An 11,469-nucleotide genomic window follows, 5' to 3' on the forward strand; every position below is an offset into this window, starting at 1 on the left:
TTTTAATGAGATTAACTTTGCTTTTACTCAAAATTTAAATGCATCATTCTTTTCTTAGGAGGAAATTGTTCCCTGTGAGGGTGGTGAGGCCCTGGCACAGGGTGCCCAGAGAAGCTGTGGCTGCCCCTGGATCCCTGGAATTGTCCAAGGCCTGGCTGGACAGGACTTGGAGCAGCCTAGGACAGTGGAAGGTGTCCCTGCTCATGGCTGGGTGCTGAAACTGGATGAACGTTAAGGTCCCTTCCAACCCAAACCATTCTGGGATTCTGCAAAAATAGTTCTAAAAATTTTAAATTACAGCTGGGACATTAACACTTCATTTTCATTCAAACATTTTCTTGCTGTTAACTGTTAAAAAATGTTCCTTGAAGGAGGCTTAATAAAACTTTCCCACTTCCTTTTTTTCAGCTAGACCCAATCCCTGAAGTTTTAGTCAGTCCAAAGCCCCACATTTTTTACCATTAAAAAAAATCAGTTAAAAATTAATTGGCCCGGGTTTCTTTTTTCTTTTTACTTCCTCTGGGTCAATTAAGAGGAAGCACAAAGCAATTTTAGACATTTTACTTCACTCTCAGCTGGCTGCTCTCCCTGGCATGAGCTGCCACGACCTGGTAATGGACAGGACCTTGCTCCTCTGCCACAGCCCCAAAGCAGAAATGATGAAAAGGGTCATTGTTCCCAGGAAAGTGTCTCATTCCTCACTCTTTTGCCACGGGAAGTGACATCCCATAATCAGTGAGTGATCCGAGGTCTCCCACAACCACCCCCATAAAACCTTAATTAAATTCAGTGGAGTCTCTGCCACACTGGGTCCCCTTGCACCAGGAAAGCCAAGGAATGACATATTTAAGGACTTAAAGACTGAATTTTCAGATTGGCTCTGCTACACAGGATTTCAGCTGTCACAGTTTAAACTTTTTTATAGATATAGATGATGTAGATATGGATACATATGGGAACAAATCCCAGCTGGAGTATTCCCAGCACCTCGTGGGTTTGTTTCACAGCCTGGCACTCTCTGCTGAGTGGGTTTTCCTTCAGATCAAGGCAGACAGGAGGAGGGGGAAGGAAAAAACAAGGGATTGCAAGGAGGAGGTGGCAGGCTCCACACCAGAACCGGAGCCAGGCTCGCTTCCCCGGCTGCACGTTTTACAACCAAGTGTTGTGTCTGAGGGGATGGGAGTGAGACATCCCAAAACCCAGCAGGAACCATCCCTCTGGCATCACTCATAAACCAGATGCAGCAGACAAAGATGTGCAAACCACTGCAAAAATCCTCACTCATCTTCATGTGACATGGGAAATTTGGGAAGCTGAGGGTAGCACTTCCCTCCCCTCTGCAGGCTCAGGACACTCCTGATGACATTCCTTGGGACACTCCTGGATGATCACACTCACTCCTGGGAGCCCCAGGTTCCAGTGGTTGGGAAGTTAAGGTGAAATGTAAATGTGGAATTTAAGGTAAGCAACAATTGAATTTGGGCAAAATTCCTACTTTCAGCCTTTCAATCCATTTTATGAAGAAGGATCAGGAAACCACCTTCATTCACCCATCATTCAGAGCAGCCAAGACCTGGACTGGCTCCATCCTTGGAAAAGGTGGATATTACAGCGTCCCTGTGGTCAGACAAACCATTCTGGTCACTGTTGCCATCAGCACCCAAATGTGTTTTAAAATGCTCTGGGGCAGCCACTGAGAGGGGTCTGCAGTGCCAAAGTTGTGGCTGTCCCATCCCTGAAAGTGTCCAAGGCCAGGCTGGACAGGGCTTGGAGCAACCTGGGATGGTGGAAGGCGGAGGTTGGAACGAGATAATCTTTATTTTTCCCTTCCAACCCCGTCCATTCTCAGTGAGGAATGAACAGTGCTTCACCACTGCTCCTTCCCCGAGTCCCCCTCTCTCTTGTGGCTGTCTCAGCTCCCCCCAGAGGGGGATGAGGGGGAGGAGGGAGGTTATTACACAATGTTTTTGTTCCACTGACAGCTTCCCTCTGCCAGTTGGAACAGGCTGCTCATAAATTTCGGCTTTCTGGAGGGGTTTCAGGAGTTTTGCATTCTTAGATCATTGTCTGCCTTTCCCGGGAACAATGGGGGCAGAAAGGAGCTGCTCCAGAAATGCCGTGTGCTCGGAGGGGATCTCTCCTGGATGGGGATTGCTCAGGGGGGGACACAGGGAGTTGCCCTCGACTGTTTCAGCTCCCAGCCCGGGTAGCCAAGGAGGCAGCCCAGTGGGAACCAGGAATGCTGCTGACAGTGCCCCGTGGAGATCTGCAAAGGTCAGCTCCTTCCTGCCACTCCAGGAAGAGGACTGGAGAGATTATCCTGTGATTATAAAGTGGGAAATGAGATGTGGGATTGTCAGGATCTTTAGCTGGTCAGAGTGACCCCAAGAAGAGTTCAAAAGTCTCTTTTCCCAGCCCAGTGATCGAAGAAGGAATCAGGGATCTTCATTTCTCGGTCTCAAGGTTGTTTATTGTATCTCACCTATAAAATTCTTTCTCCTGTCCTGCCGAGGTCCACTCAGCAAGACAGTTCCAGGCACTCTGCCTGCCCCCGGGGCGGTGTTATGTCTTTATACTAAAAACCACGTGTACAATGTTTACAATTACTTCCCAATACCTATCACCTATGTTAGACAGTGAGCTTCTACTCTAAACCAATCCAAAAGTGCCACCATCACAGCAGAAGATGGAGGCCAAGAAGAAGAAGAAGGAGAAAGGCTGGACACGCCCAATTCCTCCATCTTGCTCCCCTGAACCCCCATTCTAAAAACCCCAAAATCTACTTTTTCACCTTGTGATAAATTCACTATCATTCTACTTAATTTGTCGTGGCTTGCAGATCTTCATCTAAGGTTGGTAAATTGCTCCACAGGTCATAATCAAAACCACAGGTGTCTTGGGCTCTGTGCCAGGGTCTCTGAGACCCCTGGCAGGGGTCTTGGCTGCTCAGCACAGCCAGAGGGATGTCCTGGGTCCTGACATGGGATGGCCCCTGCTATGGGTGCTCAGCTGGAGTTGCAGCTGAGCCCCTCCTGGACTCGCAGGTGTGAACACCTTGGCAGGCTCAGCACGTCCTGCCACCCTGGGAGCTGCTGGGACTGGGATTTTGGAGGAAATCTTGTCCTGCAGGTGAATTACAACTGAAATGCTGTCGCAAGGCTTCTAACCAGATCAGAGGGATCAAGTTCTCAATTCTCCCAGACTCATCCTGTGAAGGCAGCAGCTTTTCAGACTGTGCTGTTCCCTTCCCAGGCTGCCAATTCCAGCCCAAGCTTTGGTGCCCTGAATGCCTTGCCAAGGGTGGGCTCTGCCTGCTCCACGAGGTTCCTGGCATGGTGTGGGTCCAGCCCAACCAGCAGGTTGGGTTCAGGAGTTGTAGGAACCAGGGATCATCCCAAACTGCCAGCCTGGGTCCTGCTACCCTCTTTGGAGTCATGAGGGTTTAACCATATTGTGAGAAATAGCTACTCACTTTTCGTAGTTTAGGAGTAAATACAAAAATACAACAGAAGACTGAATAAAGAAAAAAGGTTATGGCGCTGGGAGCAAAAGATTTTCCCCGCCATGTGCTCAGGCCCCTAACAATGGAGGGTTTTTTCCCTTTTTAACCCTTTAACCCCTCCCAAAGTTCTGTCCATCAACGCCTTCTTTGCTGTCCAGTGGTGGAGATCTCTTCCCCAAATCCTGGTTGGAGGTCAGATGTTCCACAGTGACAAGCCAGCTCTCCCAGATGTCCCAACAGCAGCTGTCCCTTGATAACTACGTGAGGGGGGAACAACATAACTATAAATCTATACAGCTTTCCTTAACCTATATACATGATATTTGCCCATTAATTATGAGAGTCAATCATCACATTACTCATCCATCACAATATCAACCTGTCTGGGCTGCACCAGCTGGAATCCAGGGCACAGGAGTGACCCTGGTGCTGTTCAGTTCCCCCGCAGAGCCAAGGAAACCCAGCCAGGACAGAGTGAAAGAATCCTTTCTGACAGAGGGCAATCACTGAGGACTCAGAGATCTTGCAAAGGGAACATTCCAGTGCAAAGGGACAATTCCCCAGTGCATTTTTAAGCCAAGGCTGTAGAGGAGAAGTTTTCTTGACTTGTGACACACAAACCTCTCCTCCAGCAGTGGAATCACTCATTTGGATGGGAACAGCAGGAGCTGTGTCTTCACCAGCAACCAGGACCCATCCTCTGGCCTAAGGCCAAGTCCCCAATCTGATCAAACCCATATTATTAATTACAAAACAGCAGACACACCAAACCACATCTTAGAAATGTCCCCGACCCATGAAAGCTCCCAAATTTTGCTTGGGAGTTGTTGTCCTGTTCCTAACCCATGCCAGGGACTGTGATGACCACTGAAATTCAGCACCTGGAAATGCTCCTCAGCTTTTTGGTTTGCTCCCAGCCCCAGTACAGCTCCAGCAAAGTCCTGAAGTTATTTTCCCTTCCCTGCGTCTCTTCCAAGCCCACTCAGCATAGAGGACCCCAGCCCTCTGAGACCCCCCGGCCAGCTCATTCAGAAAGGTGGCTATAAAATCTTAATTATCTCCATTAACTGCCAGCCTGCTCCGAGTTACAGTCCCAGGGATGCCAGGAGGTTTCCTAGTAACAGCATGCAATCAGCCCAAAATAAAAAGGGAATTATTTATCAGAGAGCTCCTTGCCATGCAGGAGGAGAGGATGGCAGGGGAAGGATGTCCCAGGGGCTCTGCAGGGAGGAGCTGCAGTCTCCAGCACCTCTGTGAAGGATGAGAGGTTGTGGTGCTCCTGGAAATCCTTCCTTTAGGCAAAAAATACAATCACCAAAAAATCTTCCTGGGTGGGAAAAGCCAGGATGTCACACAAGAGACAGGCTGAGCCCCTGCCCTGAGCTAAAAGGAACATTTCAAGCTTGGGGCTGGCTGTATATACCCAGCCTATTTCCTGGGAAAAGCCCTTTTTGGAGTTTTTTACTCTTTTCCCATCTCACCTTCAGGACAAGCAAGGGCAGGGACTGATGTTGGTGCAAAAATCTTGAGATTTGCCAAGTGCCACAGGGTGAGGTGAAATTTGCCTCATTGTTCATGATTTCTTCCCAGTTCTGGCAGGGAAGGAAAGGATTTAGCACCAGGACTTGATTCCTAAGGGATTTCTTCTTCACATCCTCAAAACACCAGCCTTCCTCCTGGGCCCAGTTCAAAGCAATTGGCACAGAAGAAGAAAGGCTGATTGCTTTGTGTGCTTCCTCTCACCTGGAATTCCATTTCTGCAGAGCACCTTATGCACCAGCCTCCAGAGAACTAAACTTGGAGTCTGTGAGTTCTGGTCTTCTCATGTCCAGAAATTAATTCCCAGAGGACATGATCCATGATTTTTCCAGGGTCTAAGGTGGGGCTGATCTCCAGAGCTCTCCAAATCCTCCTTTTCCCCTTTTTTAAGATGTGTATAAATCTTGGAGACACCTGAGGGCGGGCAGAGATCCGACACCAGGAGTTTTTTGTAGATGACAGGCAGCAGCCCCACAATTCCACCACAGAGTTCCATTAGAGCACTCTCATCCAGTCCCATGGATGTAAATTCATTTAATTTCACTAAACAGCCCCTAAAATTTTATTTCCCTGGCTGCTGGTTATTCTCCCTCCCAAACATTGCTGTTCTGTGCAGAATCTTGGAGCAAGTCTGGCCTATAGAACTGAGGCAAAGAAGGGAATTCAACGTTTGCCATAATCACCCTTTGTGAGGTTGTCCCCCCATCCTACAACCCACACACATTTTCCCTGAAGTGTGCTGTTAAAACACTTACAACCCCCTTTTTTGTCACTCTCAGCATCCCTGGCCACTCTCTGCTCCAGCTGGTCCCCAGCCCTCCAGCTTTCATCCCTAAGCACCCCAGCCTTGCATTTGCACTCTTCTTTCACTTCCCCTCCTTATTTCCATTTCTTGTATGCTCCCTTTTAACAGCTCAGCTCACTAAGAAGTGTCTTAATTAGCCAAGGAGGCTTTGTGCTGAAATTCCTGATTTTCATGAGCAAAGGCAGGGTTTGTTCCCAAGCTCTGAATGCGTTTTCTTTAAAAATAAATCAGCCAGCTGTCTTGGACACCTTCTCCCCTTCATAGCAACCTCAGAGTTGCCCAAAAAGCTGCAGTCAACTCTCCTGAAATACAAAATCCTCAGCCAAGAGCTTCTCAAGCCTCTCTCCAGGTGCAAGTCCAGTTATTTGACAGCTCTGAGAGCCCCACCTGCCACCCCTGACCCCAATTGTTCTCTGCTCCTTTTTCTTTATGAACAGCAGGTCAAACACTAGTGGGTGTGGACAGGACTGGCCAAGGGCTCCCTCCCTCTACTCATCCAGCCTGGAGCACTGAATCCACCCCTGGAGTATCAGATAAGGACATGGAATCATTGGAGCAGGTCCAGAGGAGGCCAAGGAGATGTTCCAGAGCCCCTCTGCTCTGGAGCCAGGCTGGGAGAGCCGGGGGTGCTTACCTGGAGAAGAGACAGCTCCAGGGAGAGCTCAGAGCCCCTTCTAGAGCCCAAAGGGGCTTATAAAAAAGAGGATTAACAACTTTTTATATGGGCAGAGCACAACAGGACAATGGGAACAGTTTTAAACTGGAAGAGGGGATATTTTGATTAGATCTTAGGAAGAAAATCTTCAGTGTGAGGGTGGTGAGGCCCTGGCACAGGCTGCTCAGAGAACCTGTGGCTGCCCCTGGATCCCTGGAAGTGTCCAAGACCAAGTTGGATGGGGCTTGGAGCAACCTGGGATAGTGGAAGTTCCTGGGATGGAATGGGATGAACTTTAAGCTCCCTTCCAACCCAAACCATTCTGTGCTCCTGGATTTACAAAATGTAAACAATGGTTATCTGCTGCTGTGGATTGCAACAGGTGCATCTGTGATTGGTCTCATGTGGTTGTTTCTAATTAATGGTCAATCACAATGAGCTGGCTCGGACTCTCTGTCCGAGCCACAAGCCTTTGTTATCATTCTTTCTTTTGGTATTCTTAGCCAGCCTTCTGATGAAATCCTTTCTTCTATTCTTTTAGTATAGTTTTAATATAATATATATCATAAAATAATAAATCAAGACTTCTGAAACATGGAGTCAGCTCCTCGTCTCTTCCCTCATCCTAAGACCCCTGTGAACACGGTCACATCGCAGCTCCTTTCTTTCCCATCAGATCCCATCAGTGGAATGTTGACTCTGCCTCTCCCGCTCCCCCCTGCGCTGCTTTGTTCCCCTCGCACCGCGGGGCTTTGATCACCTGCGGCTTTTTCATCCCCATGTGCAGCTCCCTTCCATCTCCCGGACAGCAAAGAAAGAAAGGTCCCCTTTCAGTTTCTCCTCGTTTTGTCTCCGGGCTCTCAATACCCGCCTGGAGCAGCTCTGCCCCATCCCCTTGAGCATCCCGCTCACACAAAGCCCTCTTTGTGCCGGCCTGGGCTCCAGCCAGCCCGGCCTGCAGGCTCAGCTTATCTTTAGGCAGAGCCAGCTTTACAGCCTTCAGCAGAACCACTGAGTGGATCGTGGCATCGCTCGGGGATGCTCAGAGAGCCTTTGTCTGCTGCTGGCACCTCCCTCAAACCCTCACTTTTTGCTCTCCTGCATTTTGGAGGGAGCAGATTTGCTCTTCTCTGGGCAGAGCTGGCTGGGGAACACAAGATTCAGGTTTCCCCCTTACCTGTAAGGGACAATTTTACTCCTTTTCCTATTCCTAGGGAATTTCTGAAGAAGCCAGGCAAGGGATATGCCCTCAGGATTCAGGCTTGTCCCAGAGATCCTTTACATCCCCCCTTGAACCTTTATATCCCATACTGGCACAGATTCCTGCCATTCCCCTGAACCTTTACATCCCATTTTGTCAGAGATTCCTGCCATTCCCCCTGAACTTTTACATCCCATACTGACAGAGATTCCTGCAATCCCCCTGAACCTTCACATCCCATACTGACAGATTCCTGCCATTCCCCTGAATCTTTACATCCCATGTTAAAAAGGTTAGAAACTGTTGTAAAATAGTTGCTAGATCATTGAGCATGTGCTGCTAGTTTGGTGATTATATTTTAAAAGGGGATTAAAAGGGGAGTTATAAGAAATACGGTACTCAAAGTACCATAACACACCTAAGTGCACCATGAGCCAGCCTGGACAGAATTGTAATGGGCCAATCAAGCGCCTTAAACCTTCATGCAAATAAAGGATCCAAAAAGAAACCAATCCAAAGGGACAAAAAACAGGATAAAAAGGGGATTCTGACCCACTGAACCTGTGCCACTCCATTGGGGCCATCACTGCTGAGCAGCCCCAGTGCCAGCGTTGCATCCGAGGTCCTCCTGCAGCGCTCAAAAAAATTCCCTCTCCCAGCCCCCACTGCTGAGAATTGTCTGGTTTTTCACATTTTCACTCAAAGATGCTCCTGCTGCTGTGGTACTCTGCCATCCCTCACTGGCACCATGCTGGGCTGCCTGGCCAGGATTTGGGAAGTTCTGGCCAGCTCAGGATTCCTCAGGGGCTCAGCCGGGTCTCCCAGAGTGGTTGCCAAGGGGATCAGGGGGAATGGCAGGAATTTCTGCCAGTATGGGATGATAAAAAACGAGAGCAGGCTCCCAGTGCTAAAGTGTGTTAGGAAAATTAATCCACAAACACCAGAGGTTTATGTCCAAAAAGGAGACAGAGGAGTCCTTTCTGGCTTTATCCAAATAAAGGGAGAGGCATGGGGCATTCCCTTGGATCTCTCAAGTTTTTGGAGGATGCAGCCTCCCTTTTTATCCCAACTTCCTGGCCACATTTTCCTTCTCTCTTTCCCCATTGGCTGAGGTACTTGAGAGGTACAAACCTCCCAATATTCCCGATACTAAAGATTTCCCTCCAATGTATAACCCTCCCTTTTAATTTTTAGTTCTTACTGAATTTAGGGATTTTTCTTCTCCATTGCTTCTTTAACCTTTCAATGTCCAATTTCATTTATCAGCAAACCTAAATTTTATTTGTAAAAGCAAATATCTTTTTCCATTCATCAATCAGTGGAATCCTTCCCATTGTTTCTTTTATCTCCCAGTGCTAGTGATATCTACCAGCAGACCCACAGCTTGTTTGTAAAGACAAATCAGCTATTCCTCTCAACTGATTTCAGCATTTATTATAAGAAAAAGAAAGGTCTAGAGCAAGGGGACCCACAGGCCAAGCAGGAAATGGAGTGGCACAGCTTGCCTGGGTCAGAAGTCCCCTTTTATCCTATTTTTTGTCCCTTTGGATTGGTTTGTTTTCAGATCTTTCATTTGCATGAAGGTTTAAGGCACTTGATTGGCCCATTACAGTTCTGTCCAGGCTGGCTCGTTTCGCTCGGGGGTGATGCACTTTACTTAGATGAGTACCATATTTCTTATAAAATATATATTTTATTTCTTATATACCCTTTTAAACCCCTTTTACAATATAAAAACCAAACTAACAGTACATGCTTAACCATCTATCAACTATTTTACAACAGTTTCTAACCTATTTTTAACATGGGATGTAAAGGTTCAGGAGTGGATGTAAATGTTCACGGGAATGGCAGAAATTTCTGCCAATATGGGATGTAAATGTTCGGGGGAATGGCAGAAATCTGTGCCAATATGGGACGTAATGGTTCAGGGGAATGGCAGGAATCTCTGCCAAAATGGGATATAAAGGTTCAATTCACCCTGTGCAGGTACCTGCAGGGTTCCATGCCCTGCAGGGGCTGATTCCCTCAGGGAAGGAGAGGAAATCCTCATGGGTGGATTCAAAGGCTGCTTTTAAAATGTTTTTCCTTTGTGGAGTCAGCTTGGTGAGAGGGATCAGAGAGGGTTTGGGGGGGGGTTCCTTCTAACCTGGCTTTGCTTGGAAAGGAAAATTCCTCTCTTCCTACTGATTTATCCCCAGCAGGCACTTCCATATTTCAGGCAAGGCACAGACTGGACTCCAGTCTTTAGCCAGGATGCTCTGTGAGTCCCAGAGGGAAAAAAATGCTGCTTCATTACTCCAGAAGTACCCTTAACCCCAAAGGACACCACACCTGACTGTTATTAGAGTGTTTTTCCTCGGGGGAACACCCTGATCTGTAATTGCCAGGTGGTTTTTGCAAAGGTTTTTGCAGTCACAGGCTGATTCTTTTTTCCCCCTGTGCTGTTTGCAGGTGGAAATCATCTCCCATGGGGAATCAGTCCAGGGTATTTACCCATCTCTAGGACAAGCCTGAATCCTGAGGCTTCTTCAGAAATTCCCTGGGAATAGGAAAAGGAGTAAAATTGTCCCTTACAGGTAAGGGGGAAGCCTGAATCTTCTGTCCCAGAGGGACAGAGAAGAGCAAATCTGCTCCCTCCAAAATGCAGGAGAGCAAAAAGTGAGGGTTTGAGGGAGGTGCCAGCAGCAGACAAAGGCTCCCCGAGCAGGGAAAGGAGTGAGGAGCTGGCTCCGAGGCTGCTGGCCGGGTTGCCATGGATTTTGTGCTAATCAGCCCCTTCCTTGCCGGGAAGCAGAGGGAAAAGGGAGGATTTTGAGCGTGCAGGAGCTGCCTCCCTACCTGAGCCGTGTCCTGTGACCATCTGCCCAGTGGATGTGCCAGAGCAAAGGGCCAAAATGGGCTGGTACAGGATATTTTGGGAAATGATGTCCCTGTGTCTCGTTCCTGGCTGTGGCTCGGACCTGGCCTGGGTCCTGCCACATTGGGACGTGGGTGTTGGAAAGGGGAAATTTGGGGATTTTGGGGTGTCTGTGTGAGCTGTGGGACATCTGCAGACCCCAGAAAAGCCTCCAAAGCTCTACTGTAAGGGTACAAATCACTGTGGAAACCTGTGTGTGCCTCACTGTGCCCGTGTGGGGGCTGGCACTGTGCCCTGGGGCTCCCCCAACCTTTCATTGTCATTTTCAAGATGTCTCCTTGAACAGACCAGTGGGACAAAGCCAGGCTCTGGAGCTGAACTGAACCAGGAGAGGTTTATCTTGAAAATTAGGAACAATTTCTTCACTGAAATGGTGGTCAGACATTGGAACAGGCTGCCCAGGGCAGCACTGACGTCCCCAGCCCTGGAAGGACTTAAAAGATGGATGTGGCACCTGGAGACATGGGTCAGCGGTGGGCTTGGCAGTGCTGGAGGAATGGGTGGACTCAAGGATTTTAAAGCTCTTTTTCAACATAAGCCATTTCCAATATTCCTCCACTTCAGAGTGGCTTTTCATATTTGCAGTCTCTTAAACTTAGATTTATGTATTAAAAAAAAAAATCCCAAACACAAACAAACCCTTAAAATTCAGATAACATGAAAAACATCAAATAGACAAACTACTCAGTAGCCTGAAAAATAGAAAATATAATAAAAAATATAAATAAAATGAAAATATTATAAAATATTTTATTATTTAAAAATATTTTATTTCATAAATAAAATTTTAAAATATATTTTAAAATATATTAAACATATAAAATTAATTTCTCAGTAGCCTGTAACC

The sequence above is a fragment of the Geospiza fortis genome, unplaced genomic scaffold, assembly GCF_000277835.1.
Source record: "Geospiza fortis unplaced genomic scaffold, GeoFor_1.0 scaffold106, whole genome shotgun sequence".
In the NCBI taxonomy this organism is placed as follows: Eukaryota; Metazoa; Chordata; class Aves; order Passeriformes; family Thraupidae; genus Geospiza; species Geospiza fortis.